Genomic DNA, 11,185 nt, shown 5'->3' with positions numbered 1-11,185 from the left:
GAACACCATGCTCTTGTGACCTGCAAGCTGGGACATGCCTTGCACTGTGCTTCTGCTTGCCTTGGCCTCCGCTGGAAGAAGAAACCAGCACCACGACTGGTGTTAAAGTCACTTCTGAGTCTCCATGGGAGCAATGGTGCAGTGGCTCCAGATCTTCTCCCAGCAAGAATCATTCTGGGACTAACAAGCACTGAGGGATTGAAGTCTCTCCCTGAAGAACAGCCACCAAAAAGCGCCAGCTGACGAGCCAGGGCTCTCTAGACCCCTGATTATTTTTCCCAGAGAATCCCTTTGAGTCTGGCAAGAGGACCGAGGGATGAGGCAGACTAAGTTCTGTGCAATCCAGGTTGTTGTTACCTCCTCAAGTGTAGTTTGAAGACCAGAGTGCTCAGGACAGTGGTTTTAAGCTTTAATTAGCAAGCCTGCACCAAGAGGATCTGCAATTCCCTTCTGTTCTCACCCTATCCACTTCATCCATTAAACCAGCTGCTTTTTTAACCAACATCTGTCTCTTCCCCGTCTCACCTGGAGTTCTGATATTGCTGTAAAGTTGGGCAATTCACCCTGCAAGGCCTTTGGGGCAGAAGTTGCTATTTTTCTGCAAGAGGTAATACTTAAAGCTGAAGTGGAGTAATGCAAAATGCCCACTGTTGGAGCACAGCAGGGCAGAAATCCAAAATCTAAGTTTTGTTTTAGCCTGTAATATTTTCCATGAAATGTGTATTCTCTCTCTCTTTTCCTTTCTCTCTTGTGTGTTTTAAGTGTGGGTTTTGAGTGTGAATTGTGTGGTTTTTTCTAGTTAATACCTAAGGAAATGTAAGTTTATATAAAAATTGCAATATTTTGCTGAAAAAAGTAGGGCCATGTTTGCTGTGAAAGCAGAGTTAGTTCTGCTTGAAATGATTGACATTTTCAGAGTTTTGTCCCAAAAAAGTAGAAATTTTCAAAACAGATTTTGATGTTTGTTTTGTGTGGAATTACTGGCTTGGCTGGACTTTGCGGATTCATGAGGAAAAAGTGGCCCTGCCTTAAGCCTGACTTAATCCACCTGAAGATAAACATATATTTAAGTGTTTTGATGCCACAACTGGATAAGTTGTCCCAGCTTCAGCAACTCTACACGGCAAAGCACAGCATTGCATGATTATACATATGCCTGTCTCATTGACTTCAAACCTCTGTAATTTGGTTTCTGAGGTGTGAGTGGACATGTGTGCAGAGGAACAGCCTTCACAAAATGATCGTGATCTGGCTCCTAATGCTTTGTGTGTTTTTAAAAAGTTTGTGGTCCCTTTGTCAGAACTTTGTCAGAACTCTGGTGAAGGAGCAGTGTTAGGGCAGGTGAGGAGCTGTCAGCTGGGGAGGTTGTACTCGAGGTAAGGACTAAGCAGGAGGAATAGGAGTTAAGTGATCTTTCTGTGAGGTGACCGGACTTGTGTGACCTGTGGCTAAACATAGTGCAGTGCAGTGATGTGTCCAAGACCACAGAGCAGCACGGAGGGGAAATGGGAGTGGAACCAAGATGTCCTAAATCTCCTTTGCCCCAGACAGAGGCACAGAGCACATGCCAGGAACACACAGGAGGCAAACAGTAATGGCACACGTGAGACATCAGATAAGCAAAGAAGGATAAGGACAGGACATAGGTAAAGTCAGGTTGCACTGATAATGTGTGCTTTTGGAAAGGATGCCAAGGGGAGAGGAACGAGATCTTGCTTGCTGGTGTGCCACACGTGGGAGTCACCAAGGTAAAGCTCCCTAGGAAGAGTTCTGCCCCCCTGACCTGTGTTGTGTGGGGGCTTTTTACCCTGCTGGTTTTGAGGAGAGCTGCACCCCTGTGGAAAGCAAACCAGCCCGTGGAGCAGGGTGTTGGGATGGAAGGCAGCAACTCTGGCTCCCTGGGGGAGTGCTTGAGTTTAGATCCTGTGATATTTGCAACAGTCTTCTGCTTCCCACCCTCCCTGGGGGTTGTTTTCACTGAAGTCCTTGTGCCAGGAGCCTTCTCCTTGCCTAAATGGCCACTATACATTTAATCCAAACAACCAGGTGACTCCGGCACAAAGGCAGTGGCAGTAATCCAGCGTTAATGATTACCCTGGGCCCTTGGGTTATGTAAGCCTGGATGTGCTGTACTCGGCTCTCGGCTGGGACCTGCCCTCCCTGTCTGGCAGAAATACCAAGGACCTGCCAACACACATAGAAAGCTCTTTGGAGCCAGCTGGGATTTTCCTTTTGACAGCACCTATGAAACCCGTTATTCACTCAGTTCAGCGATTGCCATGCCATGCTTGCTTGTTATTCAGAGACGTTGCTCTTAAAGAATGAGTTGTGCTAAGCTCCCACTGGCTTCAGCACAAGCCAAAGACAGTGACTGCCATGGCTTATCCAGGGGAAAAATTTCCCAGCTAAGGCAGGAACTGCAAATCCCAACAGGTCCTTGGCTTCCCTTGCTCATTCCTGCTGGGACATTTGTGTTTTTGTGGCTTTTAATCTCTTGTTCCATGGGTCTTAGTTTTTGTTCTTGGCTATTTTTCGGGGGGCGTTGTGGGAGGGGTGGGTGGGTTGGGAGGTGTTTGAAGGTGTGTGATGTGTGAAAAATAGGTATTGAAGAATATTCAAAGGGTTGAGACATAATGCCTCTTCTGGTTAAATCATCCAGATCATGAGGTTTGCAGCTCCTCAGTGCTCAGTGTTTCACAGGTCTAAGCTTTCATCTGCTCTGCCAGATCAGTGCAGGTCTTCCTCCAGCTGGAGCAGGAGCACATCCTTCATCTCTTGCCATGTTCCCTACTATGCTCTACTTTTCTGGTAGTTTTGTGGTTAGGCTGGCTCAAAGCACATGTAAGTACTTGATGTCCTACAGAGATAAGGCTGGAGGAACCTCTTAGCTCTTGTAGAAATTGTTGCAGAGAGCTTTCATCAGCTCACCCATCCTGCCTGTGGAATGTGTGTGCCTTGGCCAGCACCTCACTGAGCCCCAGACTGCTGTTCAAATCACTCTGAAGACTGGAGCAGCACCTGACAAGGGCTTGGCCATCACTTGAAGAGGGCAGCGTTTGCATCTCTGCCCGAGCGCAGCAAGACAAGGCATCAGGTGGGGTGGGAGTGACATACAGGAGTGACAAGGGACTGTTGGGAAGGCCAGCTCTCCTCTTGCTCACACTGGTGTGCATCTGGTAACCCTTGTCCTGCTCGTGTTGGATTCAAAAGCATGCTGAAAGGGAGAGAAAATAGAGGTGAATGTGGTCTATAGTTTTTTGTAAGGGAGCTGAGGAAGGAAAACAGAAGCTGGAGCAAGTTATGGCGTAAGAGGCACTGTTCTGCCTTTTCCAGTAAAAAGAGAGTGATGGGCTCTTTTTGCAGAAAGGGCTCTGCTGGCAGCCAGCGTCAGAGCAGCTGCTGTGCACTGCTCTGGGGCAACAGCAGCTTTACATCAGGAGGTCTAGTGAATAATAACCAGAGGGTTGTGCCTTGCACTGTTGGCAGTCACAAAGAGAAGGGTTTGGGATTGCTCGCTCTCGGTCCCTCAGGTCCCTTCCTTGTATGATACTGCTTTTCTCCTGAATCTGTAGCTGATTCTCGGAGTGGACTCTGGGGATTCTTAGCACTTTCCAAAGCAGAAATATTATTTATCCGTATAAACCAGGAACGTCCACAAGCAGTCCAAGGCATTCAGTAGAAGGATCTACCCAGGAATTGTTTTGCATGTGACTGAGGGTGGAGTCCAGTAGCCCACAAAAAGAGAAGTAAAAAGAATTACTGTTATGTATCTAAAAAAGATTCTGGCATCTGCTGTTCCTACTGAGTCCAGTGGGCCCCAGCATAAGCCCTGTTACTTATTCCAACATTTTGGTTGCAAATACAGGAATTGGGCTATTGGGCTGAAAAGCATCCAAGCATTTAAAAACTCACCTTCCATAAGGGAGTGATGTGAATATTTGAGTTTGGCTGCTGACTGCTGACTGTTTCTGAGAAGTCTATAGACAGCAGCCAGGTAGTCTCTCACTTTTTGTTTCTCTGGTGTGTGTTGTTTTTCCATGGACAACATGTTCTGGACCTCAGAGAGTTGGCTGGAGCTAGATTCATTCAGATCCTCTGTCCCTGGTGGCAGATAATGCATCAGGGAGGGCAAAGGGCTTGGAAATTTCGTTATGCCAGAACAGTGATCCTGCAGCCAGCATGGCTGCAACAACACCCGGGCTGTGCTGACGGCGGCAGCGCTGGAGCAAGAGGCCCCATGGACCCCTGCCCGTGCTGGACCTCAGCTCCCCTGGGCTGGTTCTCAGCTCTGACTGGGACTCTGTGTCCCCATGGAGCTGGGAAGGGCACGTGGGCATCCAGGGGCAGGGCTGATGTGGGAAGCTCTAACGAGACCTCGGCTGATGTAGGAATGGCCTCTGGTGTGGGCTCACCACTGCTGCAAGTGGCAGATGCTCCTGGGGCAGGTCCACTGTGGCTGCAAGGGGAGTCCAGGATGATGAGAAATCTGTGCCCTCTCAGGAAACCAAGTTAGTTACAGCTGACAAGTTTGCTGGTAGACTCTCCCACTTGTTCCTTAGGAATTAATGGCACAACTGGAGGGTGTTCATTTACCTGCCACCTAGGACCTTTAGTCTCCTTGCAGGGTATTGGTATTCCAACAACTGATAAATAAACACACATTAGTAAGGCATTGGGTGGATTTTGTTTGGTATTGAAGCTCCAATTGCCCTTCTCCAGCATGGCCCTGCCTGGGCTCCTGAGGACTAAGCCCCCACTCAGTGTCCCTGGCACTGCCTTGTACATAAAACAGGCTTGAGATCAGTAATGGCAATGAAAGTTTAATGTGAATCAGTCTCTGTCATTCCTAAAGGAGAGACTACCAAATTAGAATTGGTCCTGATGACTTCATGCAAGTTACCTGATACCCTGTGACTGATCCCTGGAGGGTGGAGAACTGTGAATCCATTGAGAGCTGGAGCTACCTTCCTAGCTTTGCTTCTGCATTTTCATGCCAGTCTCATTGTTGAATCAAATTTGCTGTTCTAAATCAATAATGGTATTTGTCAGCTCTCTAGCATCTTCCAGCTGAGGAGCTGAACACACTTCCCAGTGGGAAATTAAGCCTTTTCTGCCTCTTGGAGAACAGTTGTCACTTTCACTGTGCAAAGTCAGAAAAGGGATTTAAATTATTTGACCAATAGTCCTTGGGGAGCTGTTGAGGAAGTCTAAATGTACCAGCTTCTCCTCAGACCCAGACATCAATCACAGCTGAATGATTTGGAGTGATTTGGAGCCATCTACACACTGATGTATAGATGCATACTGGGGGAGAAGTGGGGATGCTTTGTAGACCTCTGGATAGGCTTAAGACTTGCATGAGGTGAAGTGCAAGAAATGAGAAACGTTTATTTTGCTGATGCAGCAGGAGTGATGTTGTGCAGGTGTGGCCCTTGCAGCTTGTGCAGGACCTGGGGAGCAGAAGGGGAGCAACTTGGCTGTATCTGCTTGTGACTTTTGAGTCATTGCAATGGCCCTTGGTGACCTCTGCAAGACAGGGTCATGTTCTTCATCTTCTGTGGAAACCTGTTGGCTCCCACAGCAAGTAGCAAGAAATTCAGCTCAGGTTTTTTCCTTGCCTTTATCACCCCTTGAAGCATTTCCTTGCTGCTGAAGCTGTCACCCTTTTGGTGTGACCAAGAGGAGGCTGATCAGCACCCTCAGAGGTTTCCTTGCACTAAAATTCAACCTGCACCTTCTACCACCTTCCTAAACATCTACATACACTCTTTCTTCCTTAACTTTGATACTTTCAGCTTACTGTTCTCAAACACATTTGTTCTAAAGGAAATTACCTGCTGATGCACGAGCTGTTATCTATTAACCCAAACATTTTAAATTGCATAAGAGTGCATTTAGAGTGCATAAGATAGTACAGAAGAACTACTCCAATGTAATCTATGTTGTTTATCCTGCTCTTTTATTCAACTTCTGGAACTAGATAATTTGTGTGGGAATTAATAAACTATACTCCTTGTTGTGATAAGTTCTAATTATTGCTTTCCAGGCAGTTTGTTTGATCAACAAATAACCAGTCACTAGCTAGGGCAATATGCTGTTGGCAGAGAGAGGTTTCTACCTTGTAGTGACTAAGGAGGTGTTTGTAACCCACAGAGAAGCCTTGCAAATAGGGTCTCTGCAGTACATTTGCAAAGCTAATAGCCTGAGTCAGCTGGCAGTCTAACAAGATGCACAGGACTTATAAAGCACATTTGGGGCTGTTGCGAAAAGAAATAAATTCTTTCTCATTAGAAAAAAAAAATTGAAGTGTTCACAAAAGAGCAAGGGAGACAAGAGGACTGGTATGTGGTGGCAGGCAGTCCCTGGGGGTGCTGGCTGTTGGTCCCTCACTGCGGCAATGTGACACCCACACCTGCCCGTGCTGGGTGGTTTGAGGTGGTGCTCCTTCTTCCTCATTTTCTTTCCACTGAGGCTCCCCTTGTGAAATGAAGAAGTTGTGATTTTGCCACAAGGGCTCTATGACTGAGCTAACGTTAAAGACAAATAAAGTTCCTAGTGTAAAACATGGCAGCCAGCTGGGGATTCATTTAAGTGAAGTGCTGTTTGGGGACTTGTTGAGACAACTGTGCAGAGACAATGAGGAGTGGAATCTTCTTTAAGTCTGTCCTTGAAGACTCCTCATGAAGCCATAGCTAAGACTACATTAGCAAAGAGAAAAACTCTGGGGAGAGGAGATGTTTAAGTATTCCAGGTGATATTCCTGGTAATTCCTGAGCTCGGTCATTCTCTGCCATGCTTTGCTGTGTTTGCTCAGCTGTATCAACGGGGCAATGCAGAGACATTTGCTCCCCTAATTTTTTGGATGGGCACAAGGACAGACGTGAGCCTCTTTGCTAAATCTGGAACAGCAGCTTTTGATGTCCTGCCTCATGTTTAATGTGGGATCCTGACAAGCAGCAACACATGGATTTGGGCCTGGGTTTAGTCAGAGGTTTCAGCTGAGGAGCTCAGGTGAGGGGTGGGATGGTGATGGGGTGCTCGTGGCTGGCTAGGGAGGGAGTGTGGGTGCAGAAACCTTCAGGGAGTGATCAAGGAGGGAGACTACAACCAGGAGCAGCTGGCCTGTGTGCCGAGATGCTTTGAGGAATGAGCCTTCAGTAGATGCTGTCTAGGGAAGGCTGAGATTGATATGGTTGAACCTTTTGGGGTTTTTTTGAGAAAATGGGCTCCATTCAGGTGTGCAAGGGGCTGAGGCTGGTGGATAAAGCCTGTTTGCTGGTGTTTGAGCCCAGGCAGTGATGAATTGTGCTTGGCTGGCAGGAAGTCGTGGTGCTCCCTCAGTGAGGTGTTTGAGCTTAGTGTCCTGCTTGTGTTTGGCTCTGCCCAAGGGTGTAGGATAGGGCCCTGGCTCAGCTCAGGTGGCTGAGCCTAGGCTGTGCCAAAAGTCATGACTCAGGGGATCGTGCTCCTTTCTGGACCTGTTCTCATTTTTCTTCTCCTGGCACAGAAGAGAGGGCTTCCTCCTTCTCCAGTGTATTTTCTTCTTCTCCGGATTAAAGAGGCTGTGCTCTGAACCACAAAGACAAGCACACAGGCTGTTTTTTTTGTGAGGCAAGGAGGAGCAAACACAGTTTTGCCTCTGAGCTAGAGAGTTTCCTAGTACAGGGCACGGTCCAGATTTTTCCACGTGTGGGCTTGAGCCCAGACATCACCCTGACAACATGTGGGAACATAAATACAAACAAAAATAATTTCCAGATGAGGGATGTATGCAATGTTTTCTTTTACTGGCATTTATGCTTGCTTATTTGGCTGGAGTTGACAAGCAACTCTGCTTGTTGCAACAGGGCAGCAGGAGGATGCTCAAAACAGTGAAAGTGCCTCTTCAGCTCTGTCTGCATCCCCAGAGGATCCAAAACCCAGACACCTTGGGGAGGCTCTGTGCAATTTCAGAGGGACACAGGGTCCAGGAAGCAGCAAGAATGGTCTTGTCAAAGCAAAAGCTTTTGGGGGACCCCAACTGACCCATAACCATCCAGGAGCTCTTGCATCTCATCAGTGCTTCTTGTCTGGCTGTGCTGTGTTAGGCCCCCTCCTTGTGGTGTGTCCTCATGGGTCTGGGTAGGATTCCATCCTCAGGAAGGGAAAACAGTGCCCCAGGAAAGGAGGTTTTGCATTTTATCCTCTTTTACTTGTGAATGACACAAGTGGGTTGTTCAAGGGGGTTTTTACTGCTGGGAGAATCCCTAAGCAGCCAGGTCTCAGTGGGATAAGGATTTGTTTGGGTTGAATGCCCAGCATCTCTCAAGATGTCTTATGGGGGAAGAAGGGGAGAGATACCAAGGGCTGTAGCCCCTTGCTTTACATTGGCACCAACTTCTCCTTCCCTTCTGCTTTGTGTGGCTTTCTCATGGGCTACCTGGTCTGCTTCTGATGCCCCCTGAAGCTGGGGATACAAAAGCCAAATCTCAAGCTCCTTTTTATAGCAGAAGATGAAACCATGGCCTCTCACATGTGTCTGTATGTATTCCCACAGACAGTACAGAAAGTTGCTGCTCTAAGCAATGCAATCAGGATGCCCAGACATGATGCTCCACTGCAGCCCTTTGAGGGGGTCCTGGTATACCTAGGCACTGAATTTCTTTCCAGCTTATCCCCAGGGCACCATTAGGAAAGAAAATAAAGACAGCAACATTAAAATTGGTGAGTAGAAAGCAGGGCTGATTCATGCTGGCTGCCATTATAGCTACGTCTCCCTTTCTTTTCTTTTTTTAAATTTTTTTCCTTTGCTCTCTCTGTAAAAATCAGTCTTGAATGTAGCTTCAATATATTACAATAGCCAGCCATTAATGTTGCTGCTTTCAGGCTGTACAGCTACCAATTCTAAAAATAACTAAATAAATCACTCAAATGAGGCAGTAAGCAAATAGATTTGCCCACCTGTTTATTAATAAACACATGCACATGAACCTATATTTCTATATTAGAACATGGCTCTGCATCTCCTCTGGGTATAAAAAGAAAAACACCTGGCAAAGAGCGAGGGCAGTAAGGCAAGTACAAAGTTTCCACAGTAAACATATTTGTGTTTGCTGAGCAAGTGTTGCCTTAGGAAGGCAGCGAGGGCAGCAGCTCCTGCTGCTTGCAGAGCCTCGGATTACCAAGCACAGGGAGAGGGATGGCTCCCTGACAGCTGCAGGTGTGCAGGCTGCAGTGGGATCACACAGGGCAGCATTTCAGAGATGGGACAGGCAAGAAATCCTCCCCAGCCTCTCTCCATGCTGACTGTACCTGTGTAAAGTCCAAATGCATTTCCTCCTTGGAGTGTGCAGCTTGGAGAAAGCAACCAGGAGATACCAGCACCACAGCTCACCTTTGCTGTAGCGCTTTGTTTTGTGGAGGATTTTTAAATTATTATTTTATTTATTTGTTTTGGGGGGGGCTGTACCTTGGGAAGGCGCAGAGCATGCCTTACCCTTGCAGAAATATCTCTGCTGACTTGCAGAGCACTCCTTTAACAGCATCACTGTAAAGGTGATTCAAGCAAATCTCTCCTGGTTGGTTTCGTGGTCATTTCTGTCAAAGCTGAACAGAGGGATAAAGGATGAAGGAGACACAGGAGGAAGCTGGGAGAGGAGTGTGCCCAAGACATGCCAGGCCCTGGCAGAGGATCTCTGGGAAGGCAAGATCAGGGTCTCATGATGACAAGTGTCATTCCTGTGCTGTGAGGTCAGGGTGGCTGAAAAAACTCCAAGTGGAGATGGATGCATCCATCACCATGGCTCCTGCTCTTCCTTCCCATTCCTGTTTGCAAGCTGTGGTGTGCCACCCTGCCAGCCACACTGCTATTTCTGCTCCATCACAGGGTCAGCTGAAACATGCTGAACAAGGGGAAAGAGGATAACAAAAAAAACTGAAGCAAGGTACTGTCTAACTGGGACACGTTGAGATGTGTGGGTGGGTGTCTCAGGTCTTTCTACACTGCTTTCTAGCTCTGCAAGAGACCCAACAGTTTAATTAAGGATGATGCCTCTTTAGAATTAAACAGATAGTCTTGCACTGGATTAAGACCTAGCCTCCCACCCCACTGCCTCCAGCTGTCCTGGTGCAAAGGCAATGTCAGGTCCAAGCCTGAAAATGGTGTGAGCCCAGGACAGGCAGTTACACCTGGGCTGGGCTCCTTCAACATATTTATAAAGCTTTGGGTCCTCCCACTCCATCATTAGCAGCAATAAAGATTGTGAAGCCGTTGGGTAACATAATCAGCTTCACAGCTTTACTTAAATAGTGATTTTGCTGACCACTAATGTGCAAAACCTGAATGTTGGATTTATTTGTGAGGTCTTCACTCTGGATTTGACACCTAGGGGAAGGAGGATCAGAAGTACAAGATAGTGCTGTGGTTCAGTGATGTGTATGTCACTGCACTGGGTTGCATGACCTGCATTCTTCTGCCTGTGATCTGCTGCTGTTTAATCAGAATCACACAATGATGTTCAATTAGGTTACAAATGGCAGTGAACTGTCATTTCTTCTGTGTATTAAAAGCCTTGAATAGCCTGGAGAAATCCCATGAGGTAGGCTTCCCATCTGTCCTGAGAAACTGCCTTTACCTTGGGATAGGGCAGGCTTGAACATTACTGTCCAAATAACTTCTGGTTGTGTGTAAATGAGTTGTATCAGCAGCTGCTACCTGCAATGAGATCTCCCAAAAAGAAACTGTAGGCAGAGAACACACCCAGAGCTGGCAGAACCCTTCCCTGACCCAGGACTGCTGGTAGGAAGAGTAGAGAGGCATTTTTTCCTCCTAGAGTTTTCATTAAAAGTTTTGTTCAGTAGGGATGGGTGTTGTCACAGACGTGTGGGACCTGGTCTGGCCATGAAGTCACTGAAAGCAATGGTCTGCTGGGGTGCCTTGGCGTCTGTGAACTGAAGAAAATGTGTATGTTCCTGAAGTAGGAGCTGACCAAATGAGGGCCATCTTCAATGTGTTCTTGCTCTGCTGGTGGACAAGCCTAAAGCAGCCCCAGGTAATAGGTCCCTCCTGGCTGTCCACAGATGCTATTCCATTGAAGAAAACCAGCAGCTAGCACTGAAAGCTGTGCAAAGAGTGGCCTGCCAGGCACTTGAAACAGCAGTGAGGGAGGCTAGACATGTTTAAGCAATAGTAGGGGATGGGTCATGT

Source organism: Passer domesticus, chromosome 9 (genome assembly GCF_036417665.1).
Source record: "Passer domesticus isolate bPasDom1 chromosome 9, bPasDom1.hap1, whole genome shotgun sequence".
Classification (NCBI taxonomy): Eukaryota; Metazoa; Chordata; class Aves; order Passeriformes; family Passeridae; genus Passer; species Passer domesticus.
The sequence above is the reverse complement of the archived record's forward strand: the minus strand, read 5'-3'. Positions refer to the sequence as shown.